General features: G+C 34.6%; 1 pseudogene; it reads right to left on the minus strand.

Annotated features, from left to right (window-relative positions):
• Window positions 1–24,243, minus strand: part of LOC135213041 (fibrocystin-L-like) — an 81,756-nt pseudogene that overhangs the window by 36,462 nt on the left and 21,051 nt on the right.

Genomic DNA, 24,243 nt, shown 5'->3' on the forward strand with positions numbered 1-24,243 from the left:
TATCATATAATACTGTATATTATTTTGTTATTTTTGTCTATTCTCCTCTTGGTAACAAATCGTCAATAATTTTAAAGATACCTAGTCTCCAAGCAGTGCCAAATACCAGTATAAGGAGAAAAAAAGTTACATAATGCATCACACATAAAGAAAACTAAATGAACAAATATGTTAGGAACTTAAATTTCATGTGTTTATGGTTAGCTCTACAGCAAATTACTTGTTAACCTCTAATAACTGTTAAAGAGAATAATGTATAATTCTATGGAAAATGATCTGGAGGGGAAAACAAGACTAGATTTGCACACCAAACACAGGATCAAGTTTATGCACAACTTACCTTTGCTCCATAACTCGGCAATTCAACGGATCTTGCATTTCCATAAAGCTCAATTACTGCTTTGCCTGTAAAAGGTTCTTCCTCTGAGCCAATGTTTAGAGATCCTCCATCAACAATTAAGATATATTCTGCCCTTAAGATGATTTCCTCAGTTGCCTCTGGATCTACTATCACATGACCCCCTGTCAAGAACAAAAATTAGACTATATAACACTTTCTGGAGATTTTAACAATTCAATTAGAAACATCATTCATGTGCAAGTAGCGTTAGCATGAACTCAAATCCATTGAATGTGAGGTTTATGAAATAAGGATGTAAAAAAAAGTGCCCTGTCCTGCAAATAAAGAAGGATTATGAAAAAACCAGTTCTAGGTTGAAAATACCACTGAAATTTTCAATTAGTCAACAATATCTTCTTACAGTTTCACTCATTACTCAGAGCATATATAATTCGAGATTGAGAGAGAGAGAGAGAGAGAGAGAGAGAGAGAGAGAGAGAGAGAGAGAGAGAGAGAAATGTTATCACTTAAGTTTCTGGGAAAATGGTGCATTATGCAGACTGTCTGAACTTGATTCATAGTAATACCAAATGAAGCAACATAAAAAAAATAATCAGCTTCCCTCAAACTTGTTTGCCAATTTCATTATTCTTAATTGGCAATGCTCTCCTTCTTTTATCTTACTTATCCTCTAATATTCACTGTGAAATATACTAAGAGTAGCAACACGAGAATGGTGCTGCAAGTTACAAATAAAAATCTGTTGAGACAATGTAAGAACTGGAAAAAAAAGTTATCTTACATTAAAAATCAAACTTACTTCCACTAATCTATTACACTTTTCTAATGACACATGACAATGGACTAGAAATATATAAGTATTATCTAAGTATGTAGAGAATTGGCAATGCATACTTATAGCTACTAATTAATGTAACTAAAGGGTTTCTTCATAGACCACTCAAAGCCAAAATGTAATGAGCAATAATAATGTAAAAGAGTCCTTTATCCTATTTCCAAAGTTTGAAAAAGGCTAAACAAGTACTCATGAAGAAAAATGGAGTGTGGAAAATATGGTAAACAAACCTTTTATGAGCAGCATCTTAAGAACCTCAGTGGAATCATCAAGAAGAATAGTCTGCCCTTCCTCAATGACCACCAGCTGCCCTTGTGAGGGGACAGGCTCCCCTCCCCACGTGTAGATGGAGCTCCAGCGATCAATGTAGAAGAATTCAGCATCTTCATTCTGTTTATAAAGACATCATTTCTTTAATACTCATTATCATAATGATCAAAGATGAGAATGGACTTGATGAAAGGCAGTAATTAAGATTCTCTGGCTAATTACCAATTGCAAGGCTGAAACTTCTTACAAATAGGACCCATCAGTCCACAAACTAAAGTTTAAAGAACTTTATTATTCAATTACTTCCAACCAGAAAGAAAAATGACCAAAGAACATATGATCTTTTAAAAATATATAGGCCAAAAGTAATTTTAGAATTATGTGGAAAAGTATGTGAAAAAATTATTTGACACAAATATGAATTAAAATGTAATCTTACCGTTGTAGCAATGCCAACGTTAGGAACAGTAACTTGAACAAAGAATTTTCCTGGGCCATCATGGGCTTCAGTTACACAGATAATCTGAGTTGTACTTTCAGTCTTTATCTTGCATTCTGACCCTCCAATGGATACTTCGTTACCTGATGCGCTGTAATCAGGAAAGTTAATCAAGTCAGATTAACTAGATCAATCTTTACCTAGTTATCAGGTTAGCAATGATGAACAGAACCACTTTTCTTTCAAGTGAAAATGTCATCAAACTAGAGCAAGGTTGTAGTACAATTGCAATATTAATTTTTGTAATGAACTAAAGTGTTTATCAGTAGCATGCCATCCCTACAAGTTGGAATACTGGAATACAGTTCAAAAGCAATTAATTGAGATTTAACTAGTAACCTAAATAGTACAATAAAAAAACGGGAATAAGGTATGCAAAGGTAGTGAGTCCCTCTTGTATTAAACTGATTAATTTCCACTTTATTTACCACGAGGTTTGTCAGAAATTTTGAAAATTAATTATTTAGATTAAGAGCCATCTCAGACATGTGAGCTTACAAATGAAAGAAAGATTTTTAAGGGGAGAGAAGCAAACACCTGAGAATTATGACTGATGTGAACTGTGAAGATCATATCACAACAGAGAAAATTTCTGGAAAAAGTGAAATCTCAAATATTAAGAATGTTTCAGCATCAAAGTGAGAGGATCATTTGGAGAGAAGTAGTAAATATGGATGGAGTAGGACAAAGATCACAGGCAAAGCCCAGACATTCTGGAAAAGGAGCATAAAAGACTGGAGGACATTCGAAGAAGACAAATGCACAATGCAAGAGAATGCAAAGAACTCATTATATGTCTAATACTGCAAACAATGCAAGTATAAAGTAATACAAAATTTTATGACAAGATTGGCTAAGTTGATAACTATAACGAAACCAATGACTACAATTTCAGTGACAGTTAAAAAAATTAATTCAACTTATCTACATACGCAAATCCTGTTCCATTGATGGTCAATGTGGTTCCACCTGCAGTACCACCACGAACAGGTGAAATGGCAGTTACTGATGGTGTGATTGAAGCATCATACGTGAAAGCCACCAGCAAGAGTAGCTGTTCCTCCACCTGGATTATTTACTGTTACATCACATGATAGAGTTGGGGAACCACCTAGAAGTGCAAAAATGAAAATTGTGATAAATGTAAAGTATTCCATCTAAGCTGTAATGTAGTATACAAATTCACACCTGTTTGGATTCGCTATTAAAATATACCATAAGAAGAAAACCAAAACTATAGAATCTCCTTTGATTCTGAATTGATGATGATCAAGTGATGCACATTTAAAAATCACAAACTTGTAAATAACAGGAAATCACCAAGCAGATCATTAGTGTATACATTCATATTTTAAATATTTCCCCATAAATATGAATAGAGACTTACCTTGCTTTCTAGAAGGAACCACACACTTAAGCATTGTTGATGAAGTAGAGGCATTCATGGGAATTAGGCAAGTCTCATTACAAACCGAAACATTGGAGCCACCAGATGGATCAAACCCAGTCCCACTCAAGACCACCTCTACACCACCAAAGCCACCTAGAATTAATAAGAATAAAGATAACAGCACATTAAATAGAGAAAAAACAAAACCATTTCACCAGTGAATTATAAAAAAATATTGATAAGTTTTGTTTCATAAACACAAAATTACTTTTGCCTACTGTAGTATGTGTCTGACAAGTCAGTGCACACACGTGAGTGATGTCATCAATAACAAAAGATACAATCTGTCTCAAACAATATCTAACAAATTATTCCACCTTCAGTTTCAGGACTAAGAGCAAGATAATAGGAATGAGCATAGAGGAGAGGAGACTCTTTGTGAGAAATTATATGAAGTTACCTCACAATTGCCATGTTATGCTTTAGGGGGGATTGAGATTTTTCAGTTGGTGGTCTAGTTCAAATACTTAATAACAGGAGGACAATGACAATGAATGTCGGAGAATCTGTTCCCATAATTGGGACCTCCATAACATTAGTGTTCTGAATACCATAAAATGAAAATGTGTTTGGAATATAGTGCTATGTGACCTTACTATCCTACTATGAACACCTTGAGAACAATCTTTGACATTAGTGAACCTTATGCCTATTTTAAAAAACTAGTAATTATTTAAGCCTTATACTGATATTTAGCAGTGAATATTACAACACATCACTCATTGATTCTGATATTGTATGCTGAATATCATCATTACAGACTCCCAAAATGAACCACAACATACAAGCACAAGTGACTCTAGTATATAGTAAGAGACAGTAAGTTGAGAAGGGATATGACCTACCAGTGGATGGCGTGACTGATAAAAGGGACATGGAGTACTGAACATCTACAGAATTAGAGTCACCATACACAGAATCTCTCACAACAGCCTTTTGGACACCACCAGCCAAATCTGGACTCTTTAGATGAAAGATAAATTCCATTATCAGTAAGTATGAAATATTAATACTATAAATATTTAAAAGTTGCACCTTGCAACACATGAATATTAATAATTTCCCATTCTTTCAGTTATCAGTTATTAAAATACATATAACACATATAGGTGAGAGTAAAGTTTCATATTTTATGTGCTATGTTGTGCTTGATATTTCTTGCAGTGTTATGGTAATATACTAGTACGTAACAGAAATCAGTTTAGTAAATATCTTAATGAAGGAATGTTTCATTAACTTTGACAGAATATTCTGAAATATAATCAACCAGTTGAAACATTCTAAAAGCAGGATAGACTCTGCATGTAAAGATTAAGAATAAGAACAAACTTGAAGAATTAATCACTGATTTACCAAAAATAACTATACTTACAGTGCATGACACTGCATTACCACTAGGAGAACCAACAACAGCACATGATGAACCTCCAATAAAAACTTGGGGAGCAGCACCACCAAGCATAAATGAACTTCCTGTTAGGGCCAAGGATGACCCAGAAGTCAAACCACTGTTCGGCCTGTTTAAAAGAAAACAATATAGTATGTACGATACTAATTTAAAAAAAAAGAAAAACAAAATGAATGAATGTTTATTCTGAAAATCTACACATTACAGAAATGATTTTCCCCAAATGGGAAAACCTGAATCTACAGAGTAAATGATGGGAATTAATGGTTCCACACAGCAATAAATCAATAGTTTGTACACATGAAGGGATAGCTCACAACTTAATTCCTTTCCAGACTCGAGGTTCTGAGATCAGAAAATAGTTATGCAAAGGAAAGCATGATGTCAAAAGTATGTATACAATGACCAAATTTCATTTAAGTATCCAAGCCTAAAACTACATACAAATTAGAAATACAAACATATTTTACTTCATTCAGACTAACAATTTTATGTTCATTACTTTATATCTAAAGGTAATGGTTACACTGTACATCAGTCAAATAAATTATAATTATAAATAACTTACGAGACACTCGTCAGAACTGGTGTTTTAGTAGCTGTGAAAGAATACTGGTCTGATGCTGTGACCTGAAGTCCTCCAGATGTGACATTGACATTTGCAAGACCTTCTGCATGAGGAGAGGTGCGGCAAGTTAAGCTGGTGGGGGTTTCACTTTCAGTGATGCAAGATGTTCCCCCTATGTCAACACTGACTTCCCCAGGTATGAAACCTGTCCCTAAAATAGTTAGTAAGGCACCACCATGGATACTACCTTCTTTGGGAGCTATGGATGATATAACTGGTGCTACTGTGGCTGTTGCTGCACCAGCATCAACTTGAGCACTTCCTTTACCTTCAATAATGATGGAGACTTCATAAGATCCTGCAGGTAAACCAGGAGAATTACACTCAATGCCAGTATCTGTCACTGTTGTTGGAGAGCAATCAAAGGATGTCTGTTCCTGTTCTGCTTGTCGTTTGGATCTCTCAAACACTGTGGGGGATTCATCAATGTTTCTTGATCCTACAACTCTCCAAACTCCAAGTTTTTTGGTTTCTTCAAATGTTGAAGCATTTGTGCCAGTAAATTCACTCCAAAAGTTGTTACTGCTCCTTACATCTTCAAACAGATCCTCCCTAACTTTAGGGATATGAGTGTAACGGAAAGCATTTTCCTCTTCGTCAAATATAGGTTTTAAGTTCTCCTCATATTCCTTGTTCCTCTCTTGGGATTGTATTACTACAGGAGGATCAGGAACAGAAGCAATATGGTCGTCCTCTACGCTCCTCTTATGCCTGCCAGAGGCTTTTGTTAGTGTTACAGTGACCTTTGAGGCATCACTGCCAAATAAGGATCCGGTAATTGTGACTTTTCCGCCTGATACGACAAATGAACTTACAGATGGAGTTGCAGAATTACTGTAAGTAAATGACGAGCTAGCCATTTCACTCTCGGCTTGAATCTGAAATTTATAAAAACAAAAATTTTTTGAAATAATTAACAACTACAAAACACATTAACAAAAAGGCCTTCCAAAAACTGGTATATAGAGGAAGTTATATACCAAACTGGCATTTCCTCAGTATGTCATAAATGCTTCAAAATGAAACAAAATAATGAAACCGGAAAATTTATTCCAACCAGTAATTTACTTCACATAATACATGAACAAGTAAGTACTAAAGCACTGCTATCTCTTCATACACTATGTATCTAATAACATATGGAAACAGGATGAATAGATATAACATCGCCAAGATTATTCATTGCTAAATATATAGGCACGAAATCTGGAATTAGTTCTAGAACACCGGAAAAAGAAGCCTAAAGACAAAATACAAGATGCTTGTATGAATGAAAATTTCATCAGATAGATCATAAATATTACCTAGCTGTTCTCTACATGAAACTTACTTTCTAACAACAAATTTTTAAGTGAAAACTCATAATTCCTTCATTTTTACTTATTCCTGTGATGGCTTACCCCATTTTCTGGATCCAGATGAAATTACAAAATAAACTTTTTTTATAATCAAGAACTAAATCAGAATTGCAGCATCTATACAATATCTAAAGAATTTTTGCATCCAAAATGGCTTAATTACTTACAGAAAATGCAGAAATGTAGACTTTAACAGGATAAGATCCAGCAGCATTTGGTGAGGTTATGCAAGTAATACTTGTTGATGTTACACTGTCAACATTACATGTTCCAGATCCAACTGAAACAGTGGCCTTTCCATCAAAGGCTTTGAGACCAGTACCTATCATGCAAAAGAAAAATCAATAAAACATTGCTATTCAATTCCTAAAGTTGAAATGCTTCCAAATTAAAGTAAACAATTTATCTTTCTATTAAAAAGACATCTGATTACATGAGCAAATGACCAAAAAATCAACCTGTAAATTTCATGTGCTAAAGTGAAAATAATATAATTTACAAATCATCATATTTACCCGTCATGGTAATTTTTGTACCACCAGCAATAGAGCCTTCTACAGGAGAAAAGGCAGTCACCACAGGAACTACAGTAATTTTCCCTTCCTTTTCATAATCGGACACATCAACCATAGCTAATCCCCTAAAATAACACAAACTTAAGTACGTATCTCATCCATAATTCTTGCAGGATTTCAAGACCTGATTAGCAATTTGAACACAACAAACAAAAGTTATTTCATTTGGAAACGTTAAATATTTTCATGTCAAAAGTCAAATTACATATTAAAGATAACATACCTATTAGCCACATTCAGTTGTAAGCCATAAGACTTGATCGACATCAGTTCCTCTTGACTTTGAAGGTTGCATTCAATGAGGCTTTCCGAAGCTGTAACAACAGTGCAAACTGCTTCCCCAATTTTAACCTGATTTTGACATGACTGAGTCCCGAATCCAGTTCCATTTATGGTGAGGGTCACACCTGCAGTGACTTGCAGTCCACTGAAAACAGAATGGTGTCACTTCAGCATAGAATAATACCTCTATGACAAATAGCGAAACCACAATTTGTTCCTTTAATGATGTTCAACTTTTCTTTCAAATTCTAGCTGAACTTTTGAGAGTACTTAACTAAAAAGAATGGATCTCAACATACCAAAATAATGGAACGAAATAATTTTAATATCGGAATAACTTGGATTAGATGTGTAAGATACTACATTACTATCTATACTCAAACCTGAGCTGAGCCAAAGAAAACGTTCTGTCTGCAGATACACCCGTCACAGATGGTGTGAAGCATTTGTCCGTGATGAAATAAAGATGACTACTATTATCAGGTGGTGAACTTGGCACATATGCAGTTCCATTCACATCACATCGACTCAATGCAGTATCAACAGTTGAGCCACAGCCATTTATGCCAGTTCCTAAAAGACAAGACAACAGTCTACAATGAATTTTTAGGCTTTTATACAGTTTAATTAAATTGGCATTTCATAATGGCATCGGTACATTTAGTAGTACATTTCACATACACATCTATATTAACAAATATCAAAATAAAAATTCAAGAATGCATTGTAACTAAGAAAAGGCAACTGCATTCCAATGTCAGAATCTAGTAAACAAAGCATATTATATTGATTATGTATATATGTGTAAAGTTTACAATCAGAGTCTAAAAAAAAAAATGAATACTGAACTAAGAATTACCTACTGTACTTACCAAAGTTCGTGCTTCCAGATTCACCGCCTAATTCGTTAGTAGCAGTAACTTCACCAAGCTTAACTGTAACTCTAAACGTTTCTGGCTTAGGACGGAGTACATTTACTTGGCCTGTCATGACAAAGTCATCATAAACAGGTGCTCCCGCATAGTATACAATCTGAGCATTAGGGAATTCCACAGACACAGAACCTGGAAGAAAATTATATATGATACATGAACAGAGGACATTTCACTTTTCATAGTCAATAATAATGACATTGTACATTTCATTTACTCAACACAAATAAACCAGTAGTTTATTTCCAGTAATCTGCTTTAACCAACAAAGAATAATAAAGTGAAATCAAATATCTGTGCACAGCAAGAATTTGTATGAACTAAATCCCAACACAATTCTCAGTTGAGGCCTTACTATAGTTTATGCAAAGAATTCTATCATCTTTATTTCTAATTATTTTTGTCTCAATTCTCTATTCATGTATTGCGTACTCCTTATTTCATTAAACAGATCTGAACAGAGATCCTGGTTCATGGGGGAGAGGTGCTAGCCAATCAGTGACAAGCGGCAGAGAATTGTCTCCATAGGATTAAAACCACTTGCATGCCTGCTTCTGAATAAATATGATCAGAAACTGCTTTTTAATGTAGTCTATCTCTGACAATTTCATTGAGACCAAGCATGAGATGCTCGTGAGTTTTAATCCTAAAATATAAGAGCCAAAAGTAAACAGCAAATGAGGAGTGACATTTGTTACTCTGGGAATACATTGGATTGTAAAGCTGGTATTGAGAGAGCAATAACAAAGTGACAATCATGCAATGAAAGTTGAAAAATGTCACAAGGTTGCTGGTTACTAACTGTATCTTATTAAAAAAACAAAGTAAAAGTTTATGCCCCAAATATAAGGCCTAAGCTACTCTACATAACATAATGTGGAGGATATTCTTAACAATTGTGGCTGCAGCATAGAACATATTAGGATTCAAGACTAAAGCACATGGGGATAATCATCATACATATGAGGAGGAGATTACTGAGAGATGAGGCACCCCAAAAATCAGCAAGAAGTATAAGAAAATCAAGGAAAAAGTGATTGGTGAGACTGGAATCCGCTGGGAATTGAAGCAGAAAGTGTACAAGGCTGATAAGACTGGAGAACTCATTTTGCAACTAACCTTCAACTGGGAAACTTCAACACAGGAACATTAATGAATAACAAAAGACTCATGCAGGCATTGTCTATCTTTTTTTAAATATTTTCATACTACATATTAGTTGCTCAACCTTTGTTTTCATTTTTCTCTTGATTGAAATAAAAGACAATTGATCTACCAAAGTGCTCTTTCTTTACCTCTTTATTAAATTATCTTTCTCTCTCTGCTCTGACTTTCTTTGTATGTCTTATTTTTGGCACTCTTTAAAAAAAACCCAAGCCTTGCTTGCTCTCTCAGGCAGCTTCACAGCATACCCCCTCAGACTACCCTTCCCAAAATTTGCTTAGTGGGAACTGATATCAATTGAACTACTACATGTTTTACTGATTAGTCATATATCTCTACTGCTCCCTGGAATGTACTTTATGCTTCCTTATTCTGTAAATTTTACAATCTCTTCCACCCATTAAAATGGCAAAATTACAACTATTTTAGCTAGCGAGCACAATGTTTCCCCTCCAAGTACTTCTTCAGGTACTACTCGATAACCTAAGCTACCAGACTTTCCATAGTTCTTTATAAATTTGATTTGGGTGTGTGAATGCACGGATGATACTTGCAATGCAATATTACTGAAAATGGAGAAGCAAAATTATTTACTTTTACTAACCTGCTGATTTAGGATCACCAGAAGTAAATCCCTTGTCATGTTCTCTTATTCCTGGGGCAGATATCTGGAAGACGTTATGCAGCAGCTGGGACAATGGATCATTCTTTGTCCAGACCCATGAGACTGTGTCGCCTTCGCGAACATTCAGCGACTTAGGTTCCCAGGCATATCCTTTTCCATAAGCTGAAGTAGATGAAAAGGAAAGAGGCAGTTTTTCAAATCCCTTTTAGAAAATACATTCAAGACAAAATATTGTTCAATGTTATAACCCTAAAAGAAAGGAATATATTAATATTACAAAAGGAAATATAACAGAAAAATTAATAAAATGACAAAAATCTTTCATATGTCAGGAAAATGAACAGAAACTGAGAAGTGGACATCATGATATTTGCTTGTATCACTCAATGTCATATGAGCAAAACAATGCTGAGCGCAGGTCATAACTGCAACCGCAGTAATTACCATACTTTTTCCATTACTTATATGCAAATATATTCTTTCATATATAACAACTATTTTAACAAATCAAACCTGAAAAAAGTTAAATTTCAAATTTTCTGATATAGCCATAAATGTCTCTACTCAAATCATGATATTCAAGGTAACTTGCACTTCAAAACTCACAAGAATGTGATCCATTGTTTCTAATGACATGTTTTCTAGGGATCAGGCGGACTTCGCAAAGAATTTCGGTATCAGAACAGTCGATGATTGAACATTCTATGTCTTCACCCAAATTCACTTGCAACAGTGAGCAATTGGTCCCAAAACCAGCTCCTTGTATGACAACACGAGTTCCTCCATTTACAGAGCCATGCGTATTTGAAGATCCTGTCACTTTGAATGTATATGCTATCTTGTAACTGCCACTGTGTAAAACAGAAAATAAACTGTTTTTATAATTCATTAAGTTTAGGAAAATGAATCTCACAATAAGAGGAATACCACAATAGGGACAAGTATAACATTGAGCAACTATTTCAGCAGAAGTACGTACAGGCACTATATAAACTAAAGTAAAACTAAGTTAAAAGTAAATTCATATATAAATTATATTTATAAACTTTATTGGCAATGAATATTTACATACCTGGCATAGCCTTTGTCTTTTATGTCAACAATGACAGGATGCTGACCATGGGACAAGGATGGCAGTGTGCATTGTATTGATACATCTGACCAGCTTACTGGTTTACATGGCTTTACACCAACCTATTTGTAGGAAGGAAAAATCTTGAAATGTATTGCCAAATTTAACTTATAAATTACAACATAAGTTACATACTATTAATTTCAACAAATCCCACTTTCAGTATTCGCAATTTACAAAGTTACATTTACTAGGGTAATTTTGAATTTAAAAAAAAAACTACCCAAATCTTTCATACAATCATCATCATCTTTAGAAAATTTGTGTTTAAAAGTCTAAATTACTGAAGTCCAACACATTCATAGAACATGACTGTTGCACTAAACACAAGATGGTGGAAATATTCTAGAGAAAAAACACATCAAGTGCAACGGAAAAAATCCAACTGTCAAAAAGTATTGGTCAAAACTAGTACTGAAGTATGGCACATACAGTAACAATGTTCATGTTTGAAGTCTTGCGAATCTGATATCCAACTGGTAAAAAATATTATGCATAAATAATTAGTAAAAATCCTTCAAACCGCTTTAAGTTTGAATATCTGTTAACATACCATTACAGTGCTCGTATCCTGGACACTTCCGAAGCCAGAGCCACTTATGGTTAATAGGTCACCACCTGCAATCAATTATTTCACTGGTCATAAATACCAAACATAAAATGTACAAATAATAACCATGGCACCAATTACATAAAATACATAACTGTTACATATAGTTAAAGAAGCCAAAATTTTTAAGACTGATAACATGAACTGGCTGTATCATACACTACTCACATCCACTCTAGTGGACAGTTAACTTCTCCATCTTACCTAAAACTGATGATGATGTTGGAGCAATTGAGGAAATTGATGCTGACAATGAAGCATCATATGTAAAGCTGGCTGCTGCAGATGGAGTTCCATCAACTGTTGCTATAGTGCTTGTGCTTCCAGCTGCCTGTATAAGTATGAAAATGGAAATGTTATAAACATGAAGACTGAGACAATTCTGATATACAGAAACATGCTTTAGATTAATTCATTTTTCAATTTGGGATCTTTCTAAGTCTTTTTGTCCACTAAAGAATTTTTGAAACTACAGTAAGGTGCATCTTAATTTGTGATATGAGACAAAAAACTATTTTTCATTTTGTAATAAACTGGTTTTCAAGATTTTGTCCTGAAAAAAAAGCTACTTGAATGAAGTAGGAAAACTGTTTAAACCAAAACCACAATTATCAACTAGATGTCCAAGGATGTAAGAAATCATAGATGATACAATAATAAAACTATCAAAAACTAATAAGAGTACTATAACAATACACTTTATTGAAGATATTTTTGAAATTTCAGTATTTGTTCATGTCTTAATACTGTACTGTATTTGTCAGTGACACATTCATAAAAAAAATGGTGTATTAAGTTGAAAAGCAGGTCAATATAAATTTAAAACTAAGAAAACAGATGAAAAGACACAAAAGCCAATCCACAAAACAAACTTTGCCACAATACGTACTCCTGGTGGGGCGATGCAGGTTACTGTGGAAGGTGTTGCAGCCACAATGTCACATTCAGCACCTCCAATAGTTACACTGTTACCTTCCCAACCCTCAAGATTCTCAGGGAATCCAGTACCAGTTACTGTCAGTCTATAGCCACCACCTGTTCCTCCGGATGAAGGAGTAATCGCAGTTATAGCCACACTGACAGTTGTGGAGAGAGGAGGGTTGGGTTGTGTAGCACTGCCTACGGGTTGCATCCTGACAACAACAAGGTGGTTTCCAGCTTGTAGGTGATCAACCGTACACTGCAGCTGTTGGTTATAACAAACTGTTAGTAGAAATATGTTAAAATAAATTCCAAATGAACTAACTGATTACCTAAGTCTATAAAATAATAACTGCACTTTAGCTATACAGAAAATTATGAGCTGATTTTAAAATCTAATAAAAAACGTTGTGTAATGTTTTATGACTTCTCCCTTTTTAATGAAAATTTATAGCCATTGTTATATCGCTAACACAGTCCTTTTCACTTAATATAGTACTACATATAAGCATATTTTACAAAGCATCTGCAAGATGTAAAAGTATAAACACGGTATGCAGCTTCGAAGATATCACAAAAGCATTTCTAAACTTTTAAGAAATTACACAACTGGTTATCATGAAAACCTTTGGCTTATTACAGCAATTAGTAATTCCTTACCATCTTCCAGTTTTATTCACAAAACCTATATACATCAATTTAAGCTTACATATTGTATTACAGTAATAAAATATTACATTCTAAATAAGCTAAATGGGAATTGTTTACAAAGGGTGACCATTTTGTTTTATATCATATCAAGATCTTTCCTCAAAGAACATTATATCAATAACTTACATTGACTACCGTTTGTAGAATAAATATTCAATAAAACACATTTTAAAGTCCACTTCCTATTACATAATGTTCTTTGATTTTAAAGAACCCAACTACAGTATTAGTATTTATTATACGTAAAAGATAACTATGTATTATATGATTTTCATATTCTCTTATTCAGTATTTCTTATCTAATATACTTTTTAAAAATTCTTGTACAATATTCAATGACCATTAAGCATTCAGTGTAAAATTTACACTTCAGCTTTTCATTCTTTGTAACAAGAAAATATTCACATATATACGTATGGGTAAATAAATCTCAATGATTACCTTCATGACATAACTGCACGTACTACATTAGCTAACAGGTTAGTACAGAATCATTATCATCATTAACATTTTTGTATCATTTCTATCAGGGTCATCGATGAAATGCATTTCCTTTACTCTTTCCTGCCTTCTAATTTTCTGCATAAATACCCATTTGGTCCAAGTCTTCCTTCATGCCTTTCTCCATAGTGTTCTAGATCTTTCTAGGGAATGTTGCTATACTAGTACTTCCAAATTTACTACTTTTCTTACAAAGTATATCTCTTACACTTTCATCCAAAGTCTGAAACATCTCAATCCTCAACTTGTCAAGGTAATTTTTCAGCCTCCAGATAGCATCATCCTCAGAGGGTATAAAAATTGCAAATGCACTTAACAAACATTCAAGAACTACACTGTACGTATTAATCTTTTACGTATTAATCTTTCCTCGGATTCTGGAACTTACCTCAGTGCTTGTAACTGACGTAACAGTACACACTTTATTTCCAATAACAACTGAATAATCTTTTATGTTATTGCTTGTAAAGCCAGAGCCAGTTACAGTGAATGTGTACAATACACCATCTGCAATAAAGGAAAATGCTATGAGTTTTCATGCAAAAGCTAAAAATAAGAGGTATAGTGTGTTCAGTACTCTGTCATTTCCATGTTTCCTAGTGTTTCATTTATATAACTTGATAGTACTTCTTTTGTGTAAAATCTCAAGTATTTTTGATACACTATTCTTTAAGGCAAATATAATGATTTCATGTACAAGCACTGGACTTAATTTTAAGTAAGGCCATATACACAAAAAGACATGCCATAATAAAAATTGCTTCTGTATATCTGTGAATATGTAAAAATCTATAGTAATTCACAATTAGGTGTTCATATGGTTATGGGTTGAACTGGGTAGATTGTGACCTTAGTACAAATTGACCTGGTTATAAGTAGACCAATAAGTTCTATATCTGTGGTATAAAACAAAATGTAAGAATTTTTAAGATGATGATCAGCTTACCAAAAGTGTCAGTCACAGATGATACAGAGGGAATTCCATTGCTGTTATACTGAAAAGAACAATCAGTACGACAAGCAGTGTGGTATCCTCCCACAGTCACAGCAACCTGAAATCATAGTGTCTTTTCATTACAAATATAAAAATCATTACTATAAAATACCAAGGAGCAAGAAAGTTTATGGATGAAAATGTTTCTGCCATATATAATTTAATTTCTATATATGTAGTAAGTTAATCTATCATGGAAACCTTCAAAGAAGCAGGTAAATAACTTAATTTCAAGTGTTTCCCTGAGACTGGCATGAAATGTATTTGTATTAGTAAAAAGAAAGTTAAGTATATCTTAGTTTTACACGACCACTGAGCTGATTAACAGCTCTCCTAGGGTTAGCCCGAAGGATTATGTATTTTTACATGGCTAAGACCCAATTGGTATTAATAAATATCTAAAACATCTAAGGAGAATTAAACGTACTTTGCCTTAACTGACTTTGGAGGAAATGGAATGCTATAAAACAAATACTGCAAACAAAACTTTTGATGTGGTAAAAATAAGCATGAACTAAATTTCTTGTTCATATGAATCTCAATATATTTAAAAAAAGGATTGTTTAAAATACATAGGTAATCTATCTACATGACTGCTGAAATTATCTGTAAAAAAAAACACACACAATAGTAATGACCTCTTAGTATATGAACAATCATACAGCACATTGGGTAAGTTCTCCAGCCATAATTAACAATTGTGATTACATTGCAAGTAGGAATTTTCTAACATCATTTCTGCGATGAATTCTGAATTATTTTATATGATGATATTTTCATTTTTAATAGAATGAAGATTCAGTATTGGGACACTAACCTTTGATACTAAACATATACTGGAATGAATGATTTGACTACAGAACACTAATCAAAGTGTGTTCTAAAACAAGGATTTGAAATCTGCACTTATGGCTTCAGAACACAGAAATAACTTGAAAACTTCACTGTATCTTTGATACACAGAATTCTGACAGTTTTCATATTCCAAATTACAGTGGAAAGGGAAAAATTTTACAAGAAGTGTAAACTTACATGTGGTTCTGCTCTCCTGGTAGTGAAGAATCCACCCGAAATTGGGTCATGCCAGTTATTCCCTTCATTCTGTCTCCTGGTCTCTACCATCGTGCCAGGAATGCTGATAAACATTTAAATTCTTACATTTTTCTTTTCAACAAATTGAAATCTCTTATATTCTAGATTAACAACCAGCTGGTCAGATAAGCTATGTTCCCTATTTGTTGTTCAGTTATTGGCAGTTATCAGATCTTCAGACATTCACGGTTACGGGGACATTTGGATAGATCAGGAGTGGCAAACAATGTTGAAAAAAATATTTGTACCTATGAAACATAAAAGGTATTTCAGCCATATTATTTGTTTACAAAAATGATGCTCCTCATATTCAGTTATCATCTTGGTATACCTTCAAGCCATCATATAAAGCTATCAAGTCCTTTTAATTTGTTACAAATCTAATAAATATGACTGCAAAGTAAACACAATGAGGATGACAGAAGCAAATGAACCGCAACCTGCTGATATAAGTCCCAATGAGAACATATCTGTCTATGTATGTATTATTGTTCTCACACAAAATATCATCTGCAGCATATAGCAATAAACATACACCAATTGAAAAACTTGATATGAGTTGAAAAAGAAATCATTATGAAGATTTAGAATTTTCACAGCATAAAAAATGTAAATTTACTTCTTATTGCTACATACATTATTGCTATTTATGTCAGTTACTGAATATTAAAATGTAAGGTAGCATATATAAAAACGGGAGAACATTTTTATGATATTCGATCTAAGACTGGTTTAATGATAATTCTCTCTAAATACACCCTACCTCTCCAGACATCACCCTATCATTTAATGTCATCAGATTCTCAAGGGATGGAATATATATCACATTATTTGATGTTGTAGGAATCACAAAAGATTATTGTTTTTCAATTTCCCTAACAAAGGTTGCTTACTTCAGAATCCAGCTGTAGATTAAGAATCTACCTGACTTGAAACTTACCCATCAAACACCAGCTTCCCTTCATCAATGGTGGGAATGTCCTTCTTTCCTGGGTTATTCAGCCATTCAAAATAATAATGCCCATAATCACAATCACCTCTCTTTTCCACTCTGAATCTTGTTGTCCCAAAAGCATTCTCAAGCATTTCCATAAAGTTTACTGAACGAATGTTGGGGCTTATGTCTGCAAGAGATTACAACATAATTTATAAATTAGACTATCTGTATATTGAACAGCCATCTGCTCTTGACTATTTATAAGAAAAGGAAGAGAGGTTATGAAAGTAATACAACAGAAACAGGAAGAGAATTCCAAATCTTTGCTTTAAGAGAAAAGACATTAAGTCAGCTACGTAATCTGACTTATGTTATAGTTCCCTGCGGAAAAAAGGACAGAATTATCAGCAAAATCATGCATTGGAGAAGTGGTCGACTTGAAACAGCCACTGACAAAGAAGAAAACAGGCAACATGGAAGAACCATAAAAATGTAGAAGGGAGCAGAAGTTTTGCTAACAACAACATATTTGAAGCTTTTCTGTAAAAATGTAAGTAAGCTTACGGAGGTAAGAGGTGAAATTATAAGCAGAGTTTTATAAATAAAATCTTATGCTAGCCTTCTTCAAATTTATTAGCATTCAGAGAGAGAGAGAGAGAGAGAGAGAGAGAGAGAGAGAGAGAGAGAGAGAGAGAGAGAGAGAGAGAGAGAGAGAGAGAGAGAGAGAGGAGAGAGAGAGAGAGTGCCATATTACTTTTAAAAGTGTGGATAAGAATAAGAATTCACTAATGTTTTAATTAGTCCCATATTTTTCAGAGCTTTTTAAAACAGTAGTGACAACAGCACATAAAAAACCTTTTACAAACATCTGAAATATGGAAATGGATAGAACAACAACAAACAATAAACACCTGGAATAGAATCAAGAATTGTGTAACACACAAATATAAGCAAAATAAAAGCTATTTTATAACTTTAATGTTTTACCTTTAATTGTTACACCTTCTACAGTCATATCAAAAGTTCCACCCACTGGATGGGATGCTGCTTCAGTTCTCTCCACGAATGCATAGCCACTGGGTGTGGAGAAATTGTAATTCTCGGCAGACGACAATGTCTGGACCAACTGATTATTCACTGTTAAGAATCAATGAGTTAAGAAATTGATTAGTAAAGTACATATAAACACTAGAGAAAGTTATGGTTTGTTTAAATAATCTAACTGGGCCTGATCATTTACTTAAATTAACATCAGCCAATTGCAAAACTCAAATAATATGTGCTTGCTGAGGAAATCTTTGCTATAAAATGCATTGACATGATTTAATGATTCTTTGCAAGACTGGGAATTCATTACGATATGAGCATCATCAATACAGGAGAGGGAAGAAACTTGATTATATCTTACCAGTTGCTCCTACACCCAGTAGAGGGAAGTCACCTGCACAATTTGCAGTTTTGAATTTGATATCAAAGACATTTGCCTTACCAGCAACGGGTGCTACTTCTACATCATTAATTAAGATCCCAAAGGATTTAAGAGCTGATGGTCTTGTCTGTCTCACTGAAAGGAAAATTTAAAACAAATTACTTCAAGAATAATATGTACTCATAATGCACCTAAGAATCCAGTGCATCACATTTTTGTAATACTGTATAGCATTAGTTTCATGTAAAACGGATTTGCCAGTTTTCTGTAATAACGAGTCCATACCTGCTTACAACTTATTATTAATATTCTGCTCATATTCAATAATAATGGATCATCTGGTACATACTGAATATGTACAAAGAATTAAAATTGGTTAAACCTCAGTGCTCTCCTTGAGACAGTTCTTCAAAAATAGCTTTTGACATTCACAAGAAATTTATGAATCATATCATAAGTACTGCATATGTTTACTACAGTAAACAGTACATTTTTATAAGTAAATTTTAACAATAGTATTCCATTGCTAAAGAGCACCAATTGTAGAGCTGGCAATGACATTTCATATTTTCATCTAAAGACTTGGAATAGCTACAGTGAGGAACTAAATCAATAAGAATCCATAATCATCACCATCATTTACTCTTAAGAACATATTTGAATTAAAGTTTTGAACCCAAACAGGGCATACTAGCTTATCCTATTATCATACAGTATCATAACATGTGAAAATTCCTTGAGAACTAAGCTATTTAATGATAACACCAAACAGAGCAGTTTACATTACTTCATAAGGCTAGTAGTATTCTTTTATTATAACAGAAATTCTTCTATGATCCACTTGCAAGAAATAAACATACCTGAGATCTGCTGATTGGCAAATTGAACAAAGTCCACACTAAAGGTATCATATTCAACCTTTGGATCCGGAAAGAAAACATAATTCAGTCTCAGGGTTGTTCCATCATATCTTTGATCTTGGATCCAAGACTCTTCAGCTACCTTTTTAGCGTTAATGCAATGATATCGCCATCTAATAATTGAAAGATTTAAAAGATATTATGAGCCTGTGAGAATTCTCGATAATCTTTATTGTAAAGAATTCAAATGATAAATGTCACAATTGTTCCTCAATTCTTCAGTGCTTGGGGGCACCATCTCCCACAAAAATTGAAACTCTGTGAATAACTCCTTAAAACTTATGTGCTAATACTATACAATGTACTGTTGGCCATAAAGTTTACTGATATATAACATAAACAGCTGATTAATTACTTGTAAAATAAATTTTCATACTAAAAGCATACAAAGATAGTTTATTGATATCTAACAAAAACAGCTGATTAATTACTCATAAAAACAAATCTTCATACCAGAGCGACATAGAAAGATACAATCAGGATGTGATGGGCTTAAACAAATACATATAAAAAACAGTCCTTGTCAACAAGAATTCAAGGTGATAAGAATCTAAGGAAAAACTAATTTTAACTAGTCAGAAACACTAAAGTGCCCAGAGAGTACAAGCGTCTCTCTCTCTCTCTCTCTCTCTCTCTCTCTCTCTCTCTCTCTCTCTCTCTCTCTCTCTCTCTCTCTATATATATATATATATATATATATATATATCTATATATATATATATAGATATATATATATATATAATATATATTATTATATATATATATATATATATATCAATGTTTCTCTGTTCATCTACTATTAAATTATTCAGCCAAAGTAATATGTACTAATTTTTTACCAATAACTTATGGAATTCTGAAGAATAGAAGCACAAAACAACCACTCAGCTACAACTTTATTTTTAGTTTAGAGTTTTTCTGTAACTTACAAATACTACAGGGTATTACATATCTTGAGACTAAATTCTAAATTGGTGCCAATATAGCAGTAAGAAATAAAACCACTGCTACACAAGACAGTGAAACTTGAGATACGTACGCATCACCTTCAAGTGGAATACCATGGGCAAAATATATGTCATCAGTTCGTGAGCTTCCACTCTTGTCATACCATCTGTACCTGATCCTCATTGTGCTCTTGATTGAACCCTTGATGGCAAAACATATCTGAGAAGAAATGTTGAAATAAAAATGTATTATTCTAGAAATATTAAAATCACAAAACCAGCCACTTAAGTTCCTGGACAAACTCAAATGTAGTGACCACAGTATTTTCCAATGATATAAAAAATCTGACAAGGAAGCAAAGTAACTGAACTCACAAATGGATATCTGTTGATATCAATCATGTATCTCTCTTCCGTCTCACGGTGTAATGTTCTGTACAACTCATGTGTTACTTTGGAAAACCTGAAATATAAATTATATATGAACATTGAAAAATGCCTATAATATTCATAACACACCTACTACCAGTACATCAGGTTACTGCCACATCCAAAATAACAAAGAATTAATCTTTTACAGCAAATACTATTTAAAATAAATTTGAAAACATATTGTTAATGAATGACACTTTAGAGTTACTGACCATTAGGGTCTGTTACTTAGTCTTCATTGTATCTGGGCAAACAAGTCTGTAACAGTTCAGTGTTGAAAATAATTGGTAACTAGTATGTTGAAACAATTTTAATCTATTTCCAATCTTTTTTATGTAGTTTAGTGTTTAAAGGTGTTGTTCTGTGGCTCATTATTCCTTGGGTTTCATTTCATGTCCTGAGAATCAATTTTGGATATGGTCGAATTCCTGCCTCTTTTTAACCTAATGTTATGATTTTCAATCACCAATACCACAGTAATAGATATAACCTCTTAGATACACTGCCTATAATGAGTATTTTTGAATTTTAAAATTCAAATATTTGAAGTCCTTTGTTCCCTAACTTGATAAAACAAGATAGCTGCCTTAAAGTCTTATATCTGATATTTTTTCTTGTTTTAAAATGACAAATTTTCTAAGACAATTTGTATTTTTCATAGCTACAAACCTGAGGTCTTAACAATAGGATCATTTCTAGTGCCTAGCTGGATTCAGTTAAAAAGCAGATGAAAGCAAGGAATCTTGTGATATTATGGAGGAGTTATGGAGTTCCATTTGACAACGTCTGTGTGTGTGTGTATGTGTGTGAGAGAGAGAGAGAGAGAGAGTAATGGGTGGTTGGATGGTTAACGATTGGATTGGCTGTTGGAGAGTTCTGGGTTGTCTGCTGGTGCTGTTAGAGATCAGAATTCTGTGTTTTTGGTTAGTCATTAGTCAGAAGCTGTGAGAGATAGTAGTGTTAGCAGTCTGGTGAAGGCATTGAGATTCGTTTGAGTAGTGTTTTGTTGATTTGTTTTTGCTTGTTGTTAAGTTAGTGTTGTTTGCTTAGAGTTGTTGTGCCTGTGCTGTTGTCTTTGTTGCTGTTGTGATTTCTTAGTGTTGTTAGTGGGTGTGTGTGTGTGTGTGTGTTGCCTTTTCTTGTGTTGTTTTTTGTGTTGGTGGTTGGTTGTGCAGTGGTCTTTTTTTGTGGTTTATTAGTTGTTGAGTTTTTGTTGTTATATGTGAGGTTGTGGTTGTGTTCCTTGGTTGTTTGCTGTGTTGTTAGGTTGTGGTTGTGTTCCTTGGTTGCTTGCTGTGTTGTTGAATTGTGGTTGTGTTCCTTGGTTGTTGTTGTGTTGTTGTGGTCCTTGGTTGTTGTGTTGTTGGTGAGTTGTTGGGTTGTAGTCCTTGGGTGTTGTTTTGTTGTTGTGTTGTTGGGTTGTGGGTTGTGGTCTTTGTTGCGGTTGGTATCTCTGTGACCTCGACCAGCAGACAGCACAGCATAGCACAGAGTAACTGGAACGGTTGGTGAGTACATGTGTTTTGTGTTTTTTGTTTGTTTTGTGTAGCTATAGGTCAATTGTCCTGCGTGTATTTTGTTGTGTAAAGAAGAAAGTGTGACTGAGGGTGGGTTTGGCAGCTGGAGTGATAAGGTTAATGTAGGAAGGGTTTTCCCACTTGTTTTTTTTTCTAGCTTGTGATCCCACAACAATATCTGGCAACACAAGCTTGGGTGAGGATTGGTGAAGGACGACGCTGCTAAGCCAGTCTTTCCCAACTGAGGATGACTTAACAAAAAGAGGGGCGGCTAGAGGCAGGCAGTGTAACATTAAGACCTCAGGTTTTTAGCTATGAAAAATACAAATTATCTTAGAAAATTTGTCATTTGTTCATACACAAACAAACCTTCGGTCTTAACAATAGGATAGACTCATACTTGGAGGGAGGTATAAGACATCCTAGACTGGCTGGGGGCCTACCCACCAGTCCAACTCTCAAAAGGAGTGGTTTTTGGAGAGGGACTGAAGCCCGTTGAGAAGCTAGATAAATTTATATCTAACCACTCACCCTGAGTGACGTACAATGATATATGGGATAACCATTGTATAGGGAACCAAAGAGAAACTTTGACTGTCCAATAACAAACCAAGACACCAGGGTTTGACATACTCCCAACCCCTCCTTGCCAAGGAGTGGAGCATATGCTACCAAATAGCGGGTAAGATATTTGTATATTGCACGACCACACTATCAGTATGACTACCTTACTCACCTGTATCAGACCAGTCCAGCAAATGACGTGTCTATTCCTTAAACAGCCAGAGGGAAGAAGGAAAGGTACAAGAGAAAGAAGGAGACCAGCCAACTCACTCATTCTCTCATCCACACAATCATCTTAGGTAAGATACAAAGGTGCCCTGTTAAGGGCTACCATGAGTTACACAACCTGTTGGGCAGCCACCACAGGACCCAGGGAAAACGTGTACCAGCGCTCAGCACTCTATGTACAGCCAAGTTCTTTTTGAAAGCCAGAGAGGGACCAATACCTCTAATGTCATGCACTCCAGCCTGCACAGGTGTGGTGGTAGAATCATCAAGAGTCAAGTATGGCTGTCTGATGGCTTCCCGTATCCAAAAAGAGATAGTATTCTTAAACACCTCTGTCTTTGTACGGCCTGTGCTAACAAAAAGTCTGCAGCAGCCTGGCCCAAGGTGCCAAGTCCATTTAAGATAGCAACGCTGGGCCCGGACAGGGCACAACAAAAGCTCTTGAGCATCACCGCCCACAAAGTCAGTCAGTGATGTAATGGAAAACGAAGTGAACCTGTCATCATACACAGAGGAATTTTGGGTCTTGGCCACAAATTCTGGGACAAATTCGAAGGACATCGACCCCCAACCCCTAGTGTGCTTCACCTCATAGCTCAGACCGTGGAGATCTCCTACCCTCTTGGAAGATGCCAAAGCCAGAAGGAAAACTGTCTTGAGTGTCAGGTTCCTGTCAGATGAGCGACACAAGGGCTCACATCCCACGTCGGAGGCTTGAGCTTTCTAGGAGAACTCGACTGCTCAAACCCCTTAAACTAGCAGGGAAAGTTCCCAGGAAGAGGAGACGTCAATGCCCTTAAGGAGTAACACCAAACTCAGGGCCGCCCTGTAGCCTCTAATGGCAGAAATGGACAAACGATTTTCATCTCTGCTATTCGCTGAATAGAGATCACGAGTGGAGAAAAACCCCGTTTACAACAC

Source organism: Macrobrachium nipponense, chromosome 42 (genome assembly GCF_015104395.2).
Source record: "Macrobrachium nipponense isolate FS-2020 chromosome 42, ASM1510439v2, whole genome shotgun sequence".
NCBI classification, from domain to species: Eukaryota; Metazoa; Arthropoda; class Malacostraca; order Decapoda; family Palaemonidae; genus Macrobrachium; species Macrobrachium nipponense.